Raw genomic sequence first — 20,766 nt, forward strand, 5'->3', positions numbered from 1 at the left:
ATACAAAGCCTATACAAGTTCTGTTTATTTCACTGGAGACTTGCAGAATCAATTTTTTTCTTTTTGCTGAGGAATGCGGTTTAGTGACTCAGGAGTGAAAAGTGCTCTGTAGTGTAAAATGGTACTTAAACCAGCCAATTTACATTCATGCAAATGTATGGGTAATGGGTTTCTGCTAAGAGTAAAACAATGAGCAGTAAACAAAAAACAATCTAGTCTACACAACCTTCTGGAGAGTGAATATTGAGGAAAAAAGCTTTTCTTTAAAGTGTGTGCAAGATTGATGATATGCAAGTCCAGTTAAATTGGATCCCTTCTCAGTCTTCCTCCTTTCAAAGTCTTGCTGAGATGAATTTGCTCCGGATGTGGTGAAAAGTAGCAACATTTCCTGCTCTAGACAGACTCCCCTCTGACACTTGGGTGAATATGAGCAGAGAGATCCTGTGCACTTCAACTACTCATAAATTGCATAGAATGTTCTATGAAAAGTGATGCATGTAATAGGTACAGCGCACACTGCCCCATCCATCTCCATAGCATTTGTACTCAAAAAAGGTGGGACCTCTACTCAAAAGTGAGAGAGGGGTTAAACAGCAAAACAGGCCTAAGTCTAAAATGCTAGATGCAAACACTTAAACTCACTCCATCTTCATTTCATATACACTTGCAGACACAGACTCGCTCACACACACATTCACACTCCCTCTAAAATCCTAGACTTTTTTGTTTACAGCAGTAAGCAGCTGCTCCACAACCCCTTCCTGTGAGCATGGCCCACACACACACACACACACACACACACACACACACACACACACACACACACACACACACACACACACACACACACACACACACACACACACACACACACACACACACACACACACACACACACACACCTCCCTCCGGCCGTGACGTCCTGTTTTGATGCAGGACCCGGGTGGAAAACAGCGCTGCAGTTTAAACGGACCAGTGGTGTTTCTGTTAGTGGCTGTTAATGGGATGTCACAATCAGGCCAAGAACAAAGGCTGGGGATGACTGAGCCCGGAGCCCGGAGCCCAGGCTCCCTCCCACACAACTCTGGAGCAGGTCCAATACCATGCTGCCTTATCTTACACCCTTTACCTATCTGACCACTGATCAGCTTGGCAGTAAAGTAGAACAAATATTTTTCTGAAAATAGCATGAACATCTATGATAAGTCTCTTGATACAACAATATTGCATCACATCTCTTAAGGAGTACAGCTCACGTGTAAGCATGGCTCTTTTCTCAGAGAATGGAGGGTGATTATTCTTCTTCCTATACTAAAGCGTTCACTCCGTTTAGTCTCCCCCTATAGTACAGTATACAGTGCTTCAGAAAGTATTCATATACCCTAGACTTTTTCCACATTTTGTTGTGATACAGCCGGAATTAAAAATGGATTAAATCCATTTTTTTCCCTCTCACCCAACTACACACAATACCCCATGATGACAAAGTGAAAACATGTTTTTAGAAATGTGCTCAAAATGTATTGAAAAAGAAATACAGAAATCTAACTTACAAAAGTATTCTCACCCCTTTGCTATGACACTCCAAATTTCGCTCGGGTGCATCCATCATCCTTGATGTCACAACAACTTGATTGGCCAATTCAATTATTTGGACATGATTTAGAAAGAAACACACTTGTCTATATAAAGGTCCCACAGTTGACAGTGCATGTCAGAGCAGAAACTATAACATGAAGTCCAAGGAACTGTCCGTAAAGCTCAGAGATAGAATTGTGATGAGGCATATCTCAGCGGAAGGGTAGAAAACTTGAAATACTCTAGAAATTGTTTTCAAGAGCACATTTTTTTAAATGGAAAAAATATGCAAATACCCAGACCTGGCCGTCCAACCAACCTGACCAAGAACCCAATGACCACTCTGACAGAACTACAGAGTCCCTTGGCTAAGATGGGAGAACCTGCCAGAAGGACAACAGTCTCTACAGCACTTCACCAATCTGGGCTTCATGGGAAACAGAAGCCACTCCTGAGAAAAAAGGTACATGACAGCACTACTGGAGTTTGCCAAAAGGCATGTGAAAGACAGATCATAAAGCAAGAGATTCTGATGAGACAACAATTGAACTCGTTGGCCTGAATGCAAAGCGCCATGTCTGGAGAAAACCAGGCACAGCTCATCACCCATCGAACACCATCCCTACCGTGAAGCATGGTGGTGGCAGCATCATGGTATGGGGATGCTTTTTAGCGACAGTACCCGGGGGACTGGTAACGATTGAGGGAACAATGAATGGAGCCAAATACAGGCAAATCCTTGATGAGTACCTTCTTCAGAGTGCAAATGACAGACTGGGAGCGAAGATTTATGTTCCAACAGGACAATGATCCCAAGCATACAGCCAAAGCGACGCTAGAATGGCTTCAGAACAAGAATGTGAAAGTCCTTGAGTGGCCCCAGCCAAAGTCCAGACTTCAAATCACATTGAAAATCTGTGGAAAGACAGGATGATTGCCGTTCACTGCCGCTCCCATCTAACTTAACAAAGCTTGAGAAAATCTGCAAGGAAGGATGGGTGAAAATCACCAAATCCAGATGTGCAAAGTTGATACAAACATACCCAAGATGACTCAAAGCTGTAAACGCCACCAAAAGGTGCTTCTACAAAGTATTAACTCAGGGGTGTGAATACTTATGTAAATGAGATATTTCTTCATTTAAATTGTCAATACATTTCGCAAACATTTCTAAAAACCTGTTTTCACTTTGTCATTATGTGGTATTGCGTATAGATGGGTGACAGAATAAAAAACAAAAAACCTGTAACAAAATGTGGAGTAAATCAAGGGGTATGAATACTTTCTGAAGGCACTGTATATACTATACACAGCATTAGGTACGGTTGAGCCTCTCCCTAATCTGTATTATGTCATCATAGGGTGGCGCACAATTGGCCCATCATTGTCCGTGTTAGGGGAGGGTTTGGCCGGGATAGGCCATCATTGTAAAATAAGAATTTGTTCTTAACTGAGTTGCCTAGTAAAATAAAGGTTAAATAAAATGTATAAATTGTGTGCCTTCCTCCAGCCCAAGCCACAGATGGTGGGAGAGAAGGGGGAATGTGTGTGGTGGGGAATGGGATCACATATTAGATCATCTCATTGGATGAACTTCACAGCACTGTGATTTGGGAGTCTGCTTTTCCTTAGGCAACATCCATCCATGCTTATATCAGTTTGTCTCACACCTGCAAGCAAAAATGTTGACACTATACTCCAATATATTTTTCAAGTCTTACTTCACTCACATAACAGTAAATGAAAATGGGGCCTTATATAGTGAACACTTACTGACTCAACATACACTGACTGAAGTATTATGTTTACAGCTATTTACGGGATGTGCTGGTACGCACATTGCTGCAGCTTGACATCTGTTTTGGAAGGTGTAAAACAATGGGCTGAGTGCTGTGTATTCCGTCTCCGGCTAGGATGGCTGGACAGAGGGGGAGGGAGGGAACAGGAGAAAACAAAACCATGAGCTCAGAATATTAGCTGTCTCTAGTACCACTTAGAGCAGTGTTTACCAACCCTGGTCCTCGGGTACCCCCAACAGTACACATTTTTATTGTAACCTTGGACAAGCACACCTGATTCAACTTGTCAACTAATCATCAATCCCTCAATGAGCTGAATGAGGTGTGTTTATCCAGGGCTACAACAATGTGTACTGTTGGGGGTACTCGAAGACCAAGGTTGGGAAACACTGACGTAGAGGAGGTGGGGTCTATGGCATGTTTACGGTATAGTGCCTTCAGCAAAAAAATCAAAAGTTTAATCCATTTTAAATTCAGGCTGTAAATGTGGAAAAAGCCAAGGTCACTGTAGGTGGGTGATGCTGGCTGGTTTACACTGGTGAACACAGTTAACAGGTTTACTCAAGTCAAGTGTGACTAAGCAACATGAGGCGAGTCTGAATCAGTTGTTATGAGAGAAGTATTCTGGCTAAATCAGAGTTAGTCCAGTAAAAATGCTGCAAATTGTTCGATTTGGTATAGAAGCTTAAATTGGCACACTTGTATAATTTTTATGCTGAACAAAACCTGATATAGCACCATTTCAGCAAAGCTCAGGGGTCGACCTGTAGCGTCCCCTACAGGTCAGTGGTGTAAAAACAATTACTGTAATGACGTTTTAGTTAATGTCCTCCCGTGTTGGGTCCACAGGCCCCAAAATAGCTTAAAATGTTAGCATTGGTTTGGGGAACACATTCAATCAACAGCATAAACCTTATGGCCTGTGTTTTGTCCTAACAATGGCATCAGAAATCACAGTAAAATGTTTATGTTTTTGCTTTCAAACAATATGATTTTAATGTTCTAGACACATTTCATGGGAACGTTGCAAGAACATTCATGTGTCCAGTTCTGTAGGTTAGGAGAATATTCCATCAACGTTACAATAAACATAGTTGCCATGTTCTCAGAATATAAGAATGTTTTAACCTGTTAGGGCTAGGGGGCAGTATTGACACGGCCGGTTAAAAAACGTACCCGATTTAATCTGGTTACTACTCCTGCCCAGTAACTAGAATATGCATATAATTATTGGCTTTGGATAGAAAACACCCTAAAGTTTCTAAAACTGTTTGAATGGTGTCTGTGAGTATAACAGAACTCATATGGCAGGCCAAAACCTGAGAAGATTCCATGCAGGAAGTGGCCTGTCTGACAAGTTGTTGTTCATCTTGGCTCTTTTTATTGAAGACTGAGGATCTTTGCTATAACGTGACACTTCCTACGGCTCCCATAGGCTCTCAGAGCCCAGGAAAAAGCTGAACGATATCGAGGCAGCCTCTGGCTGAAACACATTATCGCGTTTGGCAAGTGGCCGATCAGAGTACTATGGGCTTAGGCGCGTGCCCGAGTCGACCCCATGCTTTATTTTCTTTCGTCTGTTTACCTAAACGCAGATTCCCGGTCGGAATATTATCGCTTTTTTATGAGAAAAATGGCATAAAAATTGATTTTAAACAGCGGTTGACATGCTTCGAAGTACGGTAATGGAATATTTAGAATTTTTTTGTCACGATTTTTGCTCGTCACCCTTATTTACCCTTTCGGATAGTGTCTTGAACGCACAAACAAAACGCCGCTATTTGGATATAACAATGGATTATTTGGGACCAAACCAACATTTGTTATTGAAGTAGAAGTCCTGTGAGTGCATTCTGACGAAGACAGCAAAGGTAATAACATTTTTCTTATAGTAAATCTGACTTTGGTGAGTGCTAAACTTGCTGGGTCTCTAAATAGTTAGCCCTGTGATGCCGGGCTATCTACTCAGAATATTGCAAAATGTGCTTTCACCGAAAAGCTATTTTAAAATCGGACATATCGAGTGCATAGAGGAGTTCTGTATCTATAATTCTTAAAATAATTGTTATGCTTTTTGTGAACGTTTATCGTGAGTAATTTAGTAAATTCACCGGCAGTGTTCGGTGGGAATGCTAGTCACATGCTAGTCACATGCTAATGTAAAAAGCTGGTTTTTGATATAAATATGAACTTGATTGAACAAAACATGCATGTATTGTATAACATAATGTCCTAGGGTTGTCATCTGATGAAGATCATCAAAGGTTAGTGCTGCATTTAGCTGTGGTTTGGGTTTATGTGACATTATATGCTAGCTTGAAAAATGGGTGTCTGATTATTTCTGGCTGGGTACTCTGCTGACATAATCTAATGTTTTGCTTTCGTTGTAAAGCCTTTTTGAAATCGGACAGTGTGGTTAGATTAACGAGAGTCTTGTCTTTAAAATGGTGTAAAATAGTCATATGTTTGAAAAATTGAAGTTTTTGCATTTGAGGTATTTGAATAACGCGCCACGGGATTACAAGCGTCCCACCTAGCCCATAGAGGTTAAACACATTTAATGGCAAAGTGGGTGGGCGTGTAGCCTGCCTGGTTTGCCCTGTCCGGGGGTTTAGTCGGACGGGCTACAGTGTCTCCCAACCTCTGCTATCTCAGCCTCCAGTAATTATGCTGCAATAGTTTGTGTCGGGGGGGATAGGGTCAGTCTGTTATATCTGGAATATTTCTCTTGTCTTATCTGGTGTCCTGTGTGAATTTAAGTATGCTCCCTCTAATATATTCTCTGAGGACCTGAGCCCTAGGACCATGCCTCAGGACTACCTGGCCTGATGACTCCTTGCTGTCGCCAGTTCACCTGGTCGTGCTGCTGCTCCAGTTTCAACTGTTCTGCCTGCGGCTATGGAACCCTGACCTATTCACCGGACATGCTACCTTGTCCCGAACCTGCCGTTTTCGATTCTCTCCCTCTACCGCACCTGCTGTCTAACTCTGAATGATTGGCTATGAAAAGCCAACTGACATTTACTCCTGAGGTGCTGACCTGTTGCACCCTCTACAACCATTGTGATTATTATTATTATTATTATTATTATTATTATTATTATTATTATTATTATTATTATTATTATTATTAGACCCTGCTTGGTCATCTATGAACATCTTGGCTAGCCAGAAGAGGACTGGCACAGCCAGAAGAGGACTGGCCACCCCTCAGAGCCTGGTTCCTCTCTAGGTTTCTTCCTAGGTTCCTGCTTTTCTAGGGAGCTTTTCCTAGCAACCATGCTTCTACATCTGCGTTGCTTGCTGTTTGAGGTTTTAGGCTGGGTTTCTGTACAGCACTTTGTGACATCGTCTGATGTAAAAAGGGATTTCTAAATACATTTGATTGATTGATTAATAATGGGAACGTTGCAGTAATATTTCTGTGTATCAGTTGTCAGGATGTCTTCTGATGGTCCCAAAGAAACGTACTCCCCCAAAAATGTAAAATGTCATTACACATCATGCATTGCTACTGTTGCTAAACCAATCAAGGTCCTGATTGGTGAATCACTGATCCATTCATAGCTCTATCTGTGGGCAAGGTTATGGACACTCTCAAACATACACAGTGCTTTTAACATACATGATTACATTGTGCATTTTCATAATCAGTAGAATTCCATGTTCTCTGAAGTCTACTGATTACAATGATATAGAATATGATATTATATCCTCTGTCACTTAAGAAATGTGATAGGAAACCTGCCCTGTACACGTCACTCTATGCAAAATCCCATAGGAATTGTCATGACTGTCCTGTGAGGATCACAATGAGTCAGATCAGCTTGGCAATGGCCAATAATAACCAGACTTTCTCTCACCCGCAGAGGGGAGGAGGGAACTGGTGTGGAGGTTGACACCTCCACACCCGGTCATAAATTAAGCAGGCGAGGACTCTCTCCCTCTCTACCCTCCAGTATTGGTGAAAGGAATGTGCCTTTGTTTCACAGACTTGTTACCGCCAAAACTAACATCCAAAAAGTGAAAACCAGAAACAGTATTTCTAACGTAACAATGTGGGGAAACTATGAAAAATGAATGTAATATGGGTTTTCATTTTGTGTTGTCATTAAAAATACTGTAACTTGAAAAGTATATCCCCTTTATCTGTCAAACTATCATCCAACATGTTGTGCATATAATATGAACATTAAAGTATTTTTGTTAAGATAGGAATGTGATTTTAGTTTTCTAATTATATTTTTTATAATATACTGCTCAAAAAAATAAAGGGAACACTTAAACAACACAATGTAACTTCAAGTCAATCACACTTCTGTGAAATCAAACTGTCCACTTAGGAAGCAACACTGATTGACAATATATTTCACATGCTGTTGTGCAAATGGAATAGACAACAGGTGGAAATTGTAGGCAATAAGCAAGACACCCCCAATAAAGGAGTGGTTCTGCAGGTGGAGACCACAGACCACTTCTCAGTTCCTATGCTTCCTGGCTGATGTTTTGGTCACTTTTGAATGCTGGCGGTGCTTTCACTCTAGTGGTAGCATGAGACGGAGTCTACAACCCACACAAGTGGCTCAGGTAGTGCAGCTCACCCAGGGTGGCACATCAATGCGAGCTGAGGCAAGATGGTTTGCTGTGTCTGTCAGCGTAGTGTCCAGAGCATGGAGGCGCTACCAGGAGACAGGCCAGTACATCAGGAGACGTGGAGGAGGCCGTAGGAGGCAACAACCCAGCAGCAGGACCGCTACCTCCGCCTTTGTGCAAGGAGGAGCAGGAGAAGCACTGCCAGAGCCCTGCAAAATGACCTCCAGCAGGCCACAAATGTGCATGTGTCTGCTCAAACGGTCAAAAACAGACTCCATGAGGGTGGTATGAGGGCCCGACGTCCACAGGTGGGGGTTGTGCTTACAGCCCAACACCGTGCAGGACGTTTGGCATTTGCCAGAGAACACCAAGATTGGCAAATTCGCCACTGGCGCCCTGTGCTCTTCACAGATGAAAGCAGGTTCACACTGAGCACATGTGACAGACGTGAGAGTCTGGAGACGCCGTGGAGAACGTTCTGCTGCCTGCAACATCCTCCAGCATGACCGGTTTGGCGGTGGGTCAGTCATGGTGTGGGGTGGCATTTCTTTGGGGGGCCGCACAGCCCTCCATGTGCTCGCCAGAGGTAGCCTGACTGCCATTACGTACCGAGATGAGATCCTCAGACCACTTGTGAGACCATATGCTGGTGCGGTTGGCCCTGGGTTCCTCCTAATGCAAGACAATGCTAGACCTCATGTGGCTGGAGTGTGTCAGCAGTTCCTGCAAGAGGAAGGCATTGATGCTATGGACTGGCCCGCCCGCCCGTTCCCCAGACCTGAATCCAATTGAGCACATCTGGGACATCATGTCTCGCTCCATCCACCAACGCCACATTGCACCACAGACTGTCCAGGAGTTGGCGGATGCTTTAGTCCAGGTCTGGGAGGAGATCCCTCAGGAGACCATCCGCCACCTCATCAGGAGCATGCCCAGGCATTGTAGGGAGGTCATACAGGCACGTGGAGGCCACACACACTACTGAGCCTCATTTTGACTTGTTTGAAGGACATTACATCAAAGTTGGATCAGCCTGTAGTGTGGTTTTCCACTTTAATTTTGAGTGTGACTCCAAATCCAGACCTCCATGGGTTGATAAATTGGATTTCCATTGATTATTTTTGTGTGATTTTGTTGTCAGCACATTCAACTATGTAAAGAAAAAAGTATTAATAAGATTATTTATTTCATTCAGATCTAGGATGTGTTGTTTAAGTGTTACCTTTATTTTTTTGAGCAGTGTACTTTGCACAGTAACTAGCCCAACCCAGAGTGAGGTCAGAGAGTTTGTCAGCATGACAGAACTCCCTTTTGATCAAGAGTGCATAAAAGGCTTGGAAGAGAAACCAACCTTAACCTGTTATGGCTAGGGGGCAGTATTTTCACGGACGGATAAAAAACGTACCCGATTTAATCTGATTAGTACTCCTGCCCAGAAACTAGAATATGCATATAATTATTAGCTTTGGATAGAAAACACTCCAAAGTTTCTAAAACTGTTTGAATGGTGTCTGTGAGTATAACAGAACTAATTTGGCAGGCCAAAACCTGAGAAGATTCTGTACAGGAAGTACCCTGTCTGACCATTTCTTGGCCTTGTTGATTATCTCTATCAATTACAGGGGATCTCTGCTCTTACGTGACACTTTCTACGGCTCACATGGGCTCTCAGAAGGCGGCAAAATGCTGAATCGTGGCTTTGCAGGCTCTGGTTGAAACAAAGTAGCGCGTTTGGGTAGTGGCTGGTTACAGTACTGTGAGACTCAGGCTCGTGCCCGAGTCGACCGAAAGCTTTCTTTTCCTTTGTCTGTTTAGCTAAACGGAGATTCCTGGTTGGAATATTATCGCTTTTTTACGAGAAAAATGGCATAAAAATGGATTTTAAACAGCGGTTGACATGCTTCGAAGTACGGTAATGGAATATTTAGAATTTTTTTGTCACGAATTGCGCCATGCTCGCGACCCTGATTTACCATTTCGGATAGTGTCTTGGAACGCACGAACAAAACGCCGCAATTTGGATATAACGATGGATTATTTTGGACCAAACCAACATTTGTTATTGAAGTAGCAGTCCTGGGAGTGCATTATGACGAAGACAACAAAGGTAATGAAACTTTTGTAATAGTAAATCGGAGTTTGATCAGGGTTAAACTTGGTGGGTGTCTAAATGGCTAGCTGTGATGGCTGGGCTATCTACTCAGAATATTGCAAAATGTGCTTTCACCGAAAAGCTATTTTAAAATCGGACATAGAGTGCATAGAGGAGTTCTGTATCTATAAATCTTAAAATAAATGTTATGTTTTTTGTGAACCTTTATCGTGAGTAATTTAGTAAATTAACCGGAGGTTTGCGGGGGGTATGCTAGTTCTGAACGTCACATGCTAATGTAAAAAAGCTGGTTTGTGATATAAATATGAACTTGATTGAACAAAACATGCATGTATTGTATAACATAATGTCCTAGGGTTGTCATCTGATGAAGATCATCAAAGGTTAGTGCTGCATTTAGCTGTGTTTTTTTTTTTTGTGACATTATATGCTAGCTTGAAAAATGGGTGTCTGATTATTTCTGGCTGGGTACTCTGCTGACATAATCTAATGTTTTGCTTTCGCTGTAAAGCCTTTTTGAAATCGGACAGTGTGGTTAGATTAACGAGAGTCTTGTCTTTAAAATGCTGTAAAATAGTCATATGTTTGAAAAATGGAAGTTTTCGGATTTTAGAGGAATTTGTAATTCGCGCCACGCCCATCATTGGATATTGGAGCAGGTGTTCCGCTAGCGGAACGTCTAGATGTAAGAGGTTAAACCTCTCTGGGCTAGGCGGGACGAAATCGTCCCACCTACGCAACAGCCAGTGTAATCCCGTGGCGCGATTTTCAAATACCTTAGAAATGCTATTACTTCAATTTCTCAAACATATGACTATTTTACACCATTTTAAAGACAAGACTCTCGTTAATCTAACCACACTGTCCGATTTCAAAAAGGCTTTACAACGAACCAGCCACTACCCAAACGCGCTACTTTTTTTCAGCCAGAGCCTGCAAAGCCACGATTGAGCTTTTTGCCGCCTTCTGAGAGCCCATGGGAGCCGTAGGAAGTGTCACGTAACAGCAGAGATCCTTTGTAATGGATAGAGATAATCAAGAAGGGGAAGAAATTGTCAGACAGGCCACTTCCTGCATGGAATCTTCTCAGGTTTTGGCCTGCCATATGAGTTCTGTTATACTCACAGACACCATTCAAACAGTTTTAGAAACTTTAGGGTGTTTTCTATCCAAAGCCAATAATTATATGCATATTCTAGTTACTGGGCAGGAGTAGAAACCAGATTAAATCGGGTACGTTTTTTATCCAGCCGTGTCAATACTGCCCCCTAGCCCTAACAGGTTAAACCAGGAAACATGAGGTGTTAGCTACATGTTTGTAATGGTTGAAACTTTGAACCTCAACATGAGGTGAAGAAAAACTCATCTTCCTTTAGACCAGAGAGACAAAGAGCAGCAGCTCATGTCCATAGTGGTCTGAATCCTGAACTCTGAATAATCAACACGAGGAGGAAGAGGCAAAAAACTCCCCTCTCAGACAATAACTCGTACAGCTGATTAGCGGTCCTGGGTCAAATATCTCAAACTCTTCAAACCATCCCATCCTACTACGATTCTCAAATCACCGTACTCTACTCTCATCACCCCACTGGAACCATCGGCACGGCCGGCTTATCGTCAAATTAGCAGCTTTAGGAGCAAATGGAAGAGTGAACTCTGTAGTTCTGTTCAGGACTACATGACGGACAAGGACAGCCATACGTAAATACATTCATGATGTCTTATTCCAAACGGGTGGCAGTTTGTGTGCAAAGTACATGATTAATGGGAGAATAGTTATATAATGTATCGACGATAAGTGTCTTTCTATTTATGTTGTTGGGTAAAATGCCATATTGTGGAAGTCCGCTAGGGACCTTTGTCTCATGAAGTAAGTGTGTGTGTGTGTGTGTGTGTGTGTGTGTGTGTGTGTATATTATTTAGTTAGCTAGTAAATAAATAATTAAACCAATTTGTGTAGTACTGAATAATGAACAAGGCTGGGGTTTTTGTAGATCCAAGAAGGTTATGACTGTTCAGAATGATGATATGATAAGAGGTAATGATTAATAAGATGTCTGTTTATTGATCAAATAGATATACCTTAGAGTTTAATTTGGGAGATGGTAACTCCTTAAACAACTTCTTCCGTGGTGCCCCAAATCCTAATGAGTTAATTGTTACATGATTATAATGTAATTGGGTAACAATTAAACAAACATAGTTAGTGGATTCAATAAATAAGTCATAAGATTAATGAAAGGAAAGTCATGACAGAATGTATTATGTCCAGCAGGGACAGAGGTAACCCATTTAAACAAAATCCCTTGATGAGACCACAGAACGTTTACAAAAAGCTAGGATGTCTCAAAGATGTCCAGCTATAATGCCATTGCAGATTTAACCTATTACACTCTAAGGCAGCAGTTTCCCAAAATGGCCACCAACCAACTCCATGGGGTCAAATAGGACAGGTTTAACATGACAGTATTTCAATACATAATTGCTATATAATGCCCAATGATGGCTTAAAATGTTTGAGTTGGTGTTGCGAACACAATAAAATGGCCCAAATATGCCATGTACCCTGAGTGTACAAAACATTAAGTACACCTGCTCTTTCCATGACAGACTGACCAAGTGAATACAGGTGAAAGCTATAATCCCTTATTGATGTCACTTATTAAATCCACTTCAATCAGTGCAGATGAAGGGGAGAAGACAGGTTCAAGTATGTTTAAGCCTTGAGACAATTGAGACATGGATTGTGTATGTGTGCTATTCAGAGGGTGAATGGGCAAAACCAAATATTTAAGTGCCTTTGAACGGGGTATGGTGCCAGGCGCACCGGTTTGTGTCAAGAACTGCAACGCTGCTGGGTTTTTCCACACTCAACAGTTTCCTGTGTGTATCAAGAATGGTCCACCACCCAAAGACATCCAGCCAACTTAACACAACTGTGTGAAGCATTGTAGTCAACATGGGCCAGCATCCCTGTGGAATGCTTTCGACACCTTGGAGAGGCAACTCAATATAAGGAAGGGGGCCTTAATGTTTTGTACACTTGCAGAAAGCTGGAAAGAAAACTGCCCCAAAATAAACTCGGGTTACTAGTTTTTGAAAATGTTTTCACCCTAGTTTAAACAAACATTTTCTTTAAGTGTAACCTGAAGTCTACTGGTTACAATGATACATAATGATATTATACAGTGCCTTTAGAAAGTATTCACACCCCTTGACATCTTCCACATCACCTCATAAGATGAGGAAGCACATTGCTTATGAGGATTGCCTGCTGCAGTTGTTCGAGAGATGTCCAGTTTTGCAACCAAACAAGCAACATAGAAAATACCAGCAAGTGGACTCTCAGCATCACACAGACATGCCCTCGCTGTGAACATTCCTATAAATGAAATAGGGAGGACACTTGAAATCAGGTTGGGGAGATTTGACCTGGTCAAAAGGTCAAAACCGTTTGGAGTTTTGTCCCAATTCACCTTCATAACCTAGCCTGCGTTTACTATTCTACTTCACTTCACATATCATGATCTCTGAAGTGAAATAGAAAGGTGAATGCAGCAATCAGGTTGGTTCCACCATGCTAATCATAACCACCATTGACAATGTAATCAGTGCTCGGTGTGTGACTGACCAGTATCTTTGATGAGGGCCCAAGAGCTGATCTGCCCTGCCATGGCCATCAATGGGGCACTGGCAAAGACCTTACCTCCAGCCTCACCTCTTGCCTGCTCACCACCGGTCGTCGATGGGGAGTTGGGTAAGCTTAGTCTGACCTGTTAAAAGAATGTGTTTGTCAGATATCACCTATCCTTACTGCTATTGGTAATATAATATAAGTTCACAGATGCATCTATGGAGCCAGCACTTGGAGACTTGCAAGATGATGTGATGGGAGTCCTGACCGACAGACAGGCTCAATACGGACGTCTATTAATAACGGAGAGAGACCTGGCACTGAAGGTGATTACTAATAATACAATACAGCAGAAATGTTCAGTATTTGCAATACCCTTTTCCTTCCTTGTGTCACTGATGAACTCTGCCTCAACTCTGCCTATTTCTACAGATGGAGGACTGTAGATGCTTTTGCCAGATGCCAGCCTCGGTCGTTTGATGGGGAAACCATCATTTGGTAGGTTTTATCTGACCTGTTAAAACTTCAACATAGGATAGTATCTGTTTGTGGGTCAGATATTACTTAACTGCCAATGATAATAGAACAATGACAATAGCTGTGTTCGAATACTCATACTAACTGCACTAACCCTACCATTTGCGATGTAAATTGAGTATGCAGTATGCTTATTGGTCCTAGTATGGATATAGTTAGTATGCCAAATGTTCCCGGATGTTGTACTACATTTGCCAAAATACGAAGTATACAAGCAATGGACACTATTTCCGTGCTTTTAGGGCCCATAATGCAATTCTTCCAAAAATGGATGTGAACGTTTTCAGAATTGAAGAAAATTGCGGAAAATATGCAGCCGAAGTCTGACGCGAGCGGATACAAATTCGTTGCTTTAAATAATTATCACAAATACTAAGAAAATGTTGAGCAATGTAATAAAGTAATAACTTTTCTAATAAATTACATTGCGTTGGCTGACAATGTTAGCTATGCTATCCTTTTGAAACGCATAGCATTACAGCAGTACCGGGTATGTTAGCTACCTACTGTAACGTTAGTTGGTTACTAGTACATCGAATTTGCCAGTATATTTACTTTATGCTATCTAACTACCCAAAGCTTATTTACTTGATTATTCACATTATTTATAGCTTAGCTAAGTGGTATAGTCGTTCAGGTCCGTTCGTAAATTCACTCTAGCTATCTACTCTGATTTCAGAGCAGTCTAATCTGACTGCCAGAGGCAGAGCGCAGAATAACTGATGAATTTACGAACTATCAACACCGGTTGAATGTGGCAGGTGTCAGTAAACATTGGCAAAAAAACGTAATTAAATTGAAGCCAGCAGCAGTTAGTCACTAACGCTCTGGATAACCAGCTCTGCTAGGGTGAGTAAAATGGTCAGAGTGAGGTGTGGTCCCATGTGACTCAGTTGGTAGAGCATGGTGTTTGCAACGCCAGGGTTGTGGGTTTGTTTCCCACGGGGGACCAGTATGGGAAAAAAAAAATAAATGAAATGTATGCATTCACTACTGTAAGTCGCTCTGGATAAGAGCGTCTGCTAAATGATTAAAATGTAAATGTAAGATGTGTTCTCTCATTTGTGTCTGGAAGTAGCTAGCAAGTTAGCTAGGGTGCTTGACTGCTGTTGAGGTCAGAACGCTTAGATCAATCCTACTCCTCAGCCAGAGTGTCCAGTGTGCGCTCTGGAAGCTCCGAGAGTGAAACGCTCTCAATTTATGAACGGACAATCTGACAACGCCCTGAATTTACAAACACCCAGAGCGCACTCTGGCACACCAGATTGAATTTACAAGAGGTTGCATAGCAACAGTATCAACTTCCGGTAGACAGGCAAAGCGCTAGTACGCTCAACTGAAAGAATACCGTTCGTTAACAGTATACTAAAATGAACTAATAGTATATACTCATTAATTATGTAGTATACAGTATGTTAGTAAGGGTATTCAAACACAGTTTACATGTGTATGTGTTCACAGAGCCAGCACATAGAGACTTGCATGATGTGATGAAGTCCAGTCTGACAGACTGGCTTGATACTGGTGTCTCTAAATGGAGAGACCTGGCACTCGGAGCTCTACGGACAATTCTTCGACCTCATGGCTTGGTTTTTGCTCTGACATGCACTGTCAACTGTGGGACCTTACATAGACAGGTGTGTGCATTTCCAAATCATGTCCAATCAATTGAATTTACCACAGGTGGACTCCAATCAAGTTGTAGAAACATCTCAAGAATGATCAATGGAAACAGAATGCGCCTGAGCTAAATTTCGAGTTTCATAACAAAAGGGTCTGAATACTAAGGTATCAGTTTTTTTTTATTTGTAATAAATTTGCAAACATTTCTTTAAACTCGTCTTCGCTTTGTCATTTTGGGTATTGTGTGTAGATTGTTGAGGGGGAAAAGTATTTAACACATTTTAGAATAAGGTTGCAAGGTAACAAAATGTCGAAAAAGTCAAGGGGTCTGAATACTTCCAGAATGCACTGTATATTAGGGATGCACGATATATCGGTAAGCATATCGTAAACGGCCGATATTAGCCAAAAATACCAACATCGGCCCGATGTCTAGTTTAACACCGATGTGCAAAACCGATGCCAAAGCCAACGTGCATACCTATATAACGTAGGTAGCGCGTTGGGCCAGTAACCGAAAGGCTGCTGGATCGAATCCCCGAGCTGACAAGGTAAAAATCTGTCATTCTGCCCCTGAGCAAGGCAGTTAACCCACTGTTCCCTGTGCGTCGAAGACGTGGATGTCGATTATGGCAGCCCCCCGCACCTCTCTGATTCAGAGGGTTTGGGTTAAATGCGGAAGACACATTTTAGTTGAATGCATTCAGTTGTACAACTGACTAGGTATCCCCCTTTCCCTTTCTAGATGACATAATGACAGCATGAAAAATACAGTGCTACACATAACAAAAGCGACTAGCGATGTCAGCCCCATGAGCATGCCGAGTCTGACAGCACAGTGGGTCAACAAGGATTTCATACTGAGGAAAGCTGTATTGCATGCTCAAGAATGTGCTGCCATTTCAACAACATTTGTGAACATGTTTGAAACATGAACACTCCTAGCTCCATCCGAACAACTGAATTGAGAAATAAGCTCAACTGCATCTGCAGACATTAAAACGCAGACATTAAAACGCCTCAACAAAACTGTCGACATATTGTGGGGTTAAAACTTGCAAAAGTACTCTACAAGAGGCTGTGAACAAGCGATTCGGTGTCATTCTCTCTGAGCCTCTTTACTCCTGTCGCCACCATGCTCGATGCTAGGTACAAGGACCGCTACTTTGATGCAGACAAAAAAAAAAAAAAGGGTTTACGTGAAATTTTACAGACACAGCTGGATAAGATGGAAACAGACACAGTGACAGTGCGCACCAAGGAAGAGGCCACAGACAGAGCTGAAACTTCCCTGCTTGACATGTATGATTAATGGGGGTCCTAATAAATCAAATGTTATTTTCTCTACCATAAGCTGGTCTCCAACGTCGTTTTAGAGAATTTGACAGTACGTCCAACCGGCCTCACAAACGCAGACCACGTGTAACTACGCCAGCCCAGGACCTCCACATCCGGCTTCTTCACCTGCTGGATCGTCTGAGACCAGCCACTCGGACAGCTGATGTAATGGTGGGTTTGCACAAGCAAAGAATTTCTAACTGTCAGAAAACTTCAGTGAAGCTCATCTGCATGCTCGTCGTTCTCAACCAGGGTCTTGACCTGACTGGAGTTCGGCGTTGTAACCGACTTTGGTGGGCAAAAGCTCACCTTCGATGGCCAATGGCACGCTGGAGAAGTAATACTCTTCACAGATTAATCCCGGTTTCAACTGTACTGGGCAGATGGCAGACAGCGTGTATGGCGCTGTGTGGGCGAGCAGTTGCTGATGTCAACATTGTGAACACAGTGCCCTATGGTGGCAGTGGGGTTACGGTATGGGCAGGCATAAGTTACGAACAAAAACAATTGCATTTAAACGATGGAAATTTAAATTCACAGAAATACCGTGACGAGATCCTGAGGCCCATTCATCCGCCACCATCACCTTATGTTTCAGCAAGATAATCTTTGGAATTGTTACAATGATACATAATATATAAATGGTAACATGCAACTAGTAGACATCAGGGAACACATCACTTTTTTATAATGGTATAAAAGTAACTTTATTTAACCTCTATGGGACCGGCGGGACGAATTCGTCCCACCTACGTAACAGCCAGTTGAATCCTGTGGCGCGATTTTCAAAACCTTTGAAATGCTATTACTTCAATTTCTCAAACATATGACTATTTTACAGCTATTTAAAGACAAGACTCTCGTTAATCTAACCACACTGTCCGATTTCAAAAAGGCTTTACAACGAAAGCAAAACATTAGATTATGTCAGCAGAGTACACAGCCAGAAATAATCAGACACATTTTTCAAGCTAGCATATAATGTCACAAAAACCCAGAAGACAGCTAAATGCAGCACTAACCTTTGATGATCTTCATCAGATGACACACCTAGGACATTATGTTATACAAAACATGCATTTTTTGTTCAATCGAGTTCATATTTATATCAAAAACCAGCTTTTTACATTAGCATGTGACGTTCAGAAAAAGCATACCCCGCAAACTTCCGGGGAATTTACTAACAATTTACTAAATTACTCACGATAAACGTTCACAAAAAGCATAACAATTATTTTAAGAATTATTGATACATTACTCCTCTATGCACTCGATATGTCCGATTTTAAAATAGCTTTTCGGATGAAGCACATTTTGCAATATTCTGAGTAGATAGCCCGGCATCACAGGGCTAGCTATTTAGACACCCGGCAAGTTTAGCCTTCACCAAAATCCCATTTACTATAACAAAAATGGTCTTACCTTTCCTGTTCTTCGTCAGAATGCACTCCCAGGATGGCTACTTCAATAACAAATGTTGGTTTGGTCCAAAATAATCCATCGTTATATCCGAATAGCGGCGTTTTGTTCGTGCGTCCCAGACACTATCCGAAATGGTAAATAACGGTCGTGCGCATGGCGCATTTATTCCATTACCGTACTTCGAAGCATGTCAACCGCTGTTTAAAATCAATTTTTATGCCATTATTCTCGTAAAAAAGCGATAATATTCCGACCGGGAATCTGCAATTAGCTAAACAGCCGAAGGAAAATACTGCACGGGGTCGAATCGGGCACGCGCCTAATTCCATTGTCCTCTGATGGGCCACTTGGAAAAGGCGATAATGTGTTTCAGCCTGAGGCTGCCTCGTCATCGTTCAGGTTTTTCCCGGGCTCTGAGAGCCTATTGGAGCCCTAGGAAATGTCACGTTACAGCTAAGATCCTGACTCTTCAATACATAGAAGCAAGAACAACAACACCTTGTCAGACAGGCCACTTCCTGCATGAAACCTTCTCAGGTTTTTGCCTGCCATAGGAGTTCTGTTATACTCACAGACACCATTCAAACAGTTTTAGAAACTTTAGGGTGTTTTCTATCCAAAGCCAATAATTATATGCATATTCTAGTTACTGGGCAGGAGTCGTAACCAGATTAAATCGGGTACGTTTTTTATCCGGATGTGAAAATACTGCCCCCTAGCCCAAAGAAGTTAATACACCACTTTGAAAGTAAAAATATCAACATTTTACTGCTATTTCATCATTGTTGTGATCATCAAGGTAAAAACAAAGAACATATGGTTTTGGTCATTGATAGAGTGTGTTCCTCAAATCAATACAAACATTTTAAGCTATTTTGGGGCAAAGTAGACCCAATCGCGGGTAAATGCATTTTCACCATTAATCTATAGGAGGTCGCTACAGTCTGACCTTCAGTGTTCACTGAAATAGCACTATTTCAGGTTTTGTTCAGCGCTAAATATTATACAAGTCTGCCAATTTTCAAACTTCTATACCAAATCGAACAATATGGTATTTTTTGGGAGCTTGTCTACTGAACTAAGTAGTTGAAACGTTTAAAAAAAAATTTTTTTTTTTTTTAAATCGACCCCAGAGCTGCTTGATGGATGACGATGACATTGATGTAATGGCAAGACAAATAAAACATTTTTCTGCTTGATAAATACCTGTTAAAACATTCTCTGTTTGTCCCCTGAATATTACAGAGTTTTGTTTATCTAGTGCAAGTTTTCCCTTCAAAACACAGCTTTGTGGCAGAGCTAATTACCGTGGGATTAACGTGAGCATACAAATTCCTTAGGGAGGAAAGTAATTAAGCAGAGGACTGTGGACAGTAGACACACACAGGGCAACTGGATGCTTCCTAGAACCATAAACTTGGCTCTTATGTCTCCGCAATTAGTTTTACTTGACACCTGAAAGGAGAGGGCATCAGAGTAAAGGAGAGGAAGAACGGCAACTGTCCTCCAGTGGCGAGAGAAAGGCAGCACTGATGAGCACAGCAGCACAGTGCTTCCTGTTGTTGCAGGCTAAAAACACAGTGACCTTCAGAATGTCATAACATGTCCACACTCACATGTTTCCTTTTGGTGCTCGAGTCCGTCCCCTTCTCCGATTCCCCCACCTCCAACCTCTCCCCTCCCACTGGACTCTCGACCCTCCTCCTCAGACTCAACACATCTCGGTCTCTCTCAACTCCCCTCTTGTCACTTCCTCCCCCTTTCCATTTGGACAGCCCTTGACAGCAGGGCTCTGAGCGGATCTCCTCTCTGCCAGCTCCTGTTACTGTCACTTTAGTGGGAATGTGTGGCAAGGGAGCACTCGGAACGCAAAAAGTGCCATCTCCTTTCAGCTTTTAGAGTGCCCCACTTTAAACAGGCTGGCCACGACTGGCCACGACTGGCCACAAGACCATATCGACCAGTCTTGCCCCTCTGCCACCCAAAGCCATATGTTTCAGGAGAAAGTTCTGGTCTGCTCTCTCGTCTAAGTACTGTGATGTTGTTTCTCCCAGTTTAAGATATAGATTTTTGTGATGTGAAATGGTTTGTACAATAGTTTGTGGCAGTGATTTAATTTCTTCAGTAAC

At 42.1% G+C, this 20,766-nt stretch overlaps 1 non-coding gene across 2 annotated transcripts in view; it reads right to left on the reverse strand.

The window, feature by feature from the left end:
• Nucleotides 1-20,766, reverse strand: part of LOC106613663 (uncharacterized) — an 80,852-nt gene that overhangs the window by 21,431 nt on the left and 38,655 nt on the right. The gene's annotated exons all lie outside the window — the stretch shown is intronic.

Source organism: Salmo salar, chromosome 10 (assembly GCF_965601325.2).
Source record: "Salmo salar chromosome 10, fSalSal1, whole genome shotgun sequence".
Taxonomy (NCBI): domain Eukaryota; kingdom Metazoa; phylum Chordata; class Actinopteri; order Salmoniformes; family Salmonidae; genus Salmo; species Salmo salar.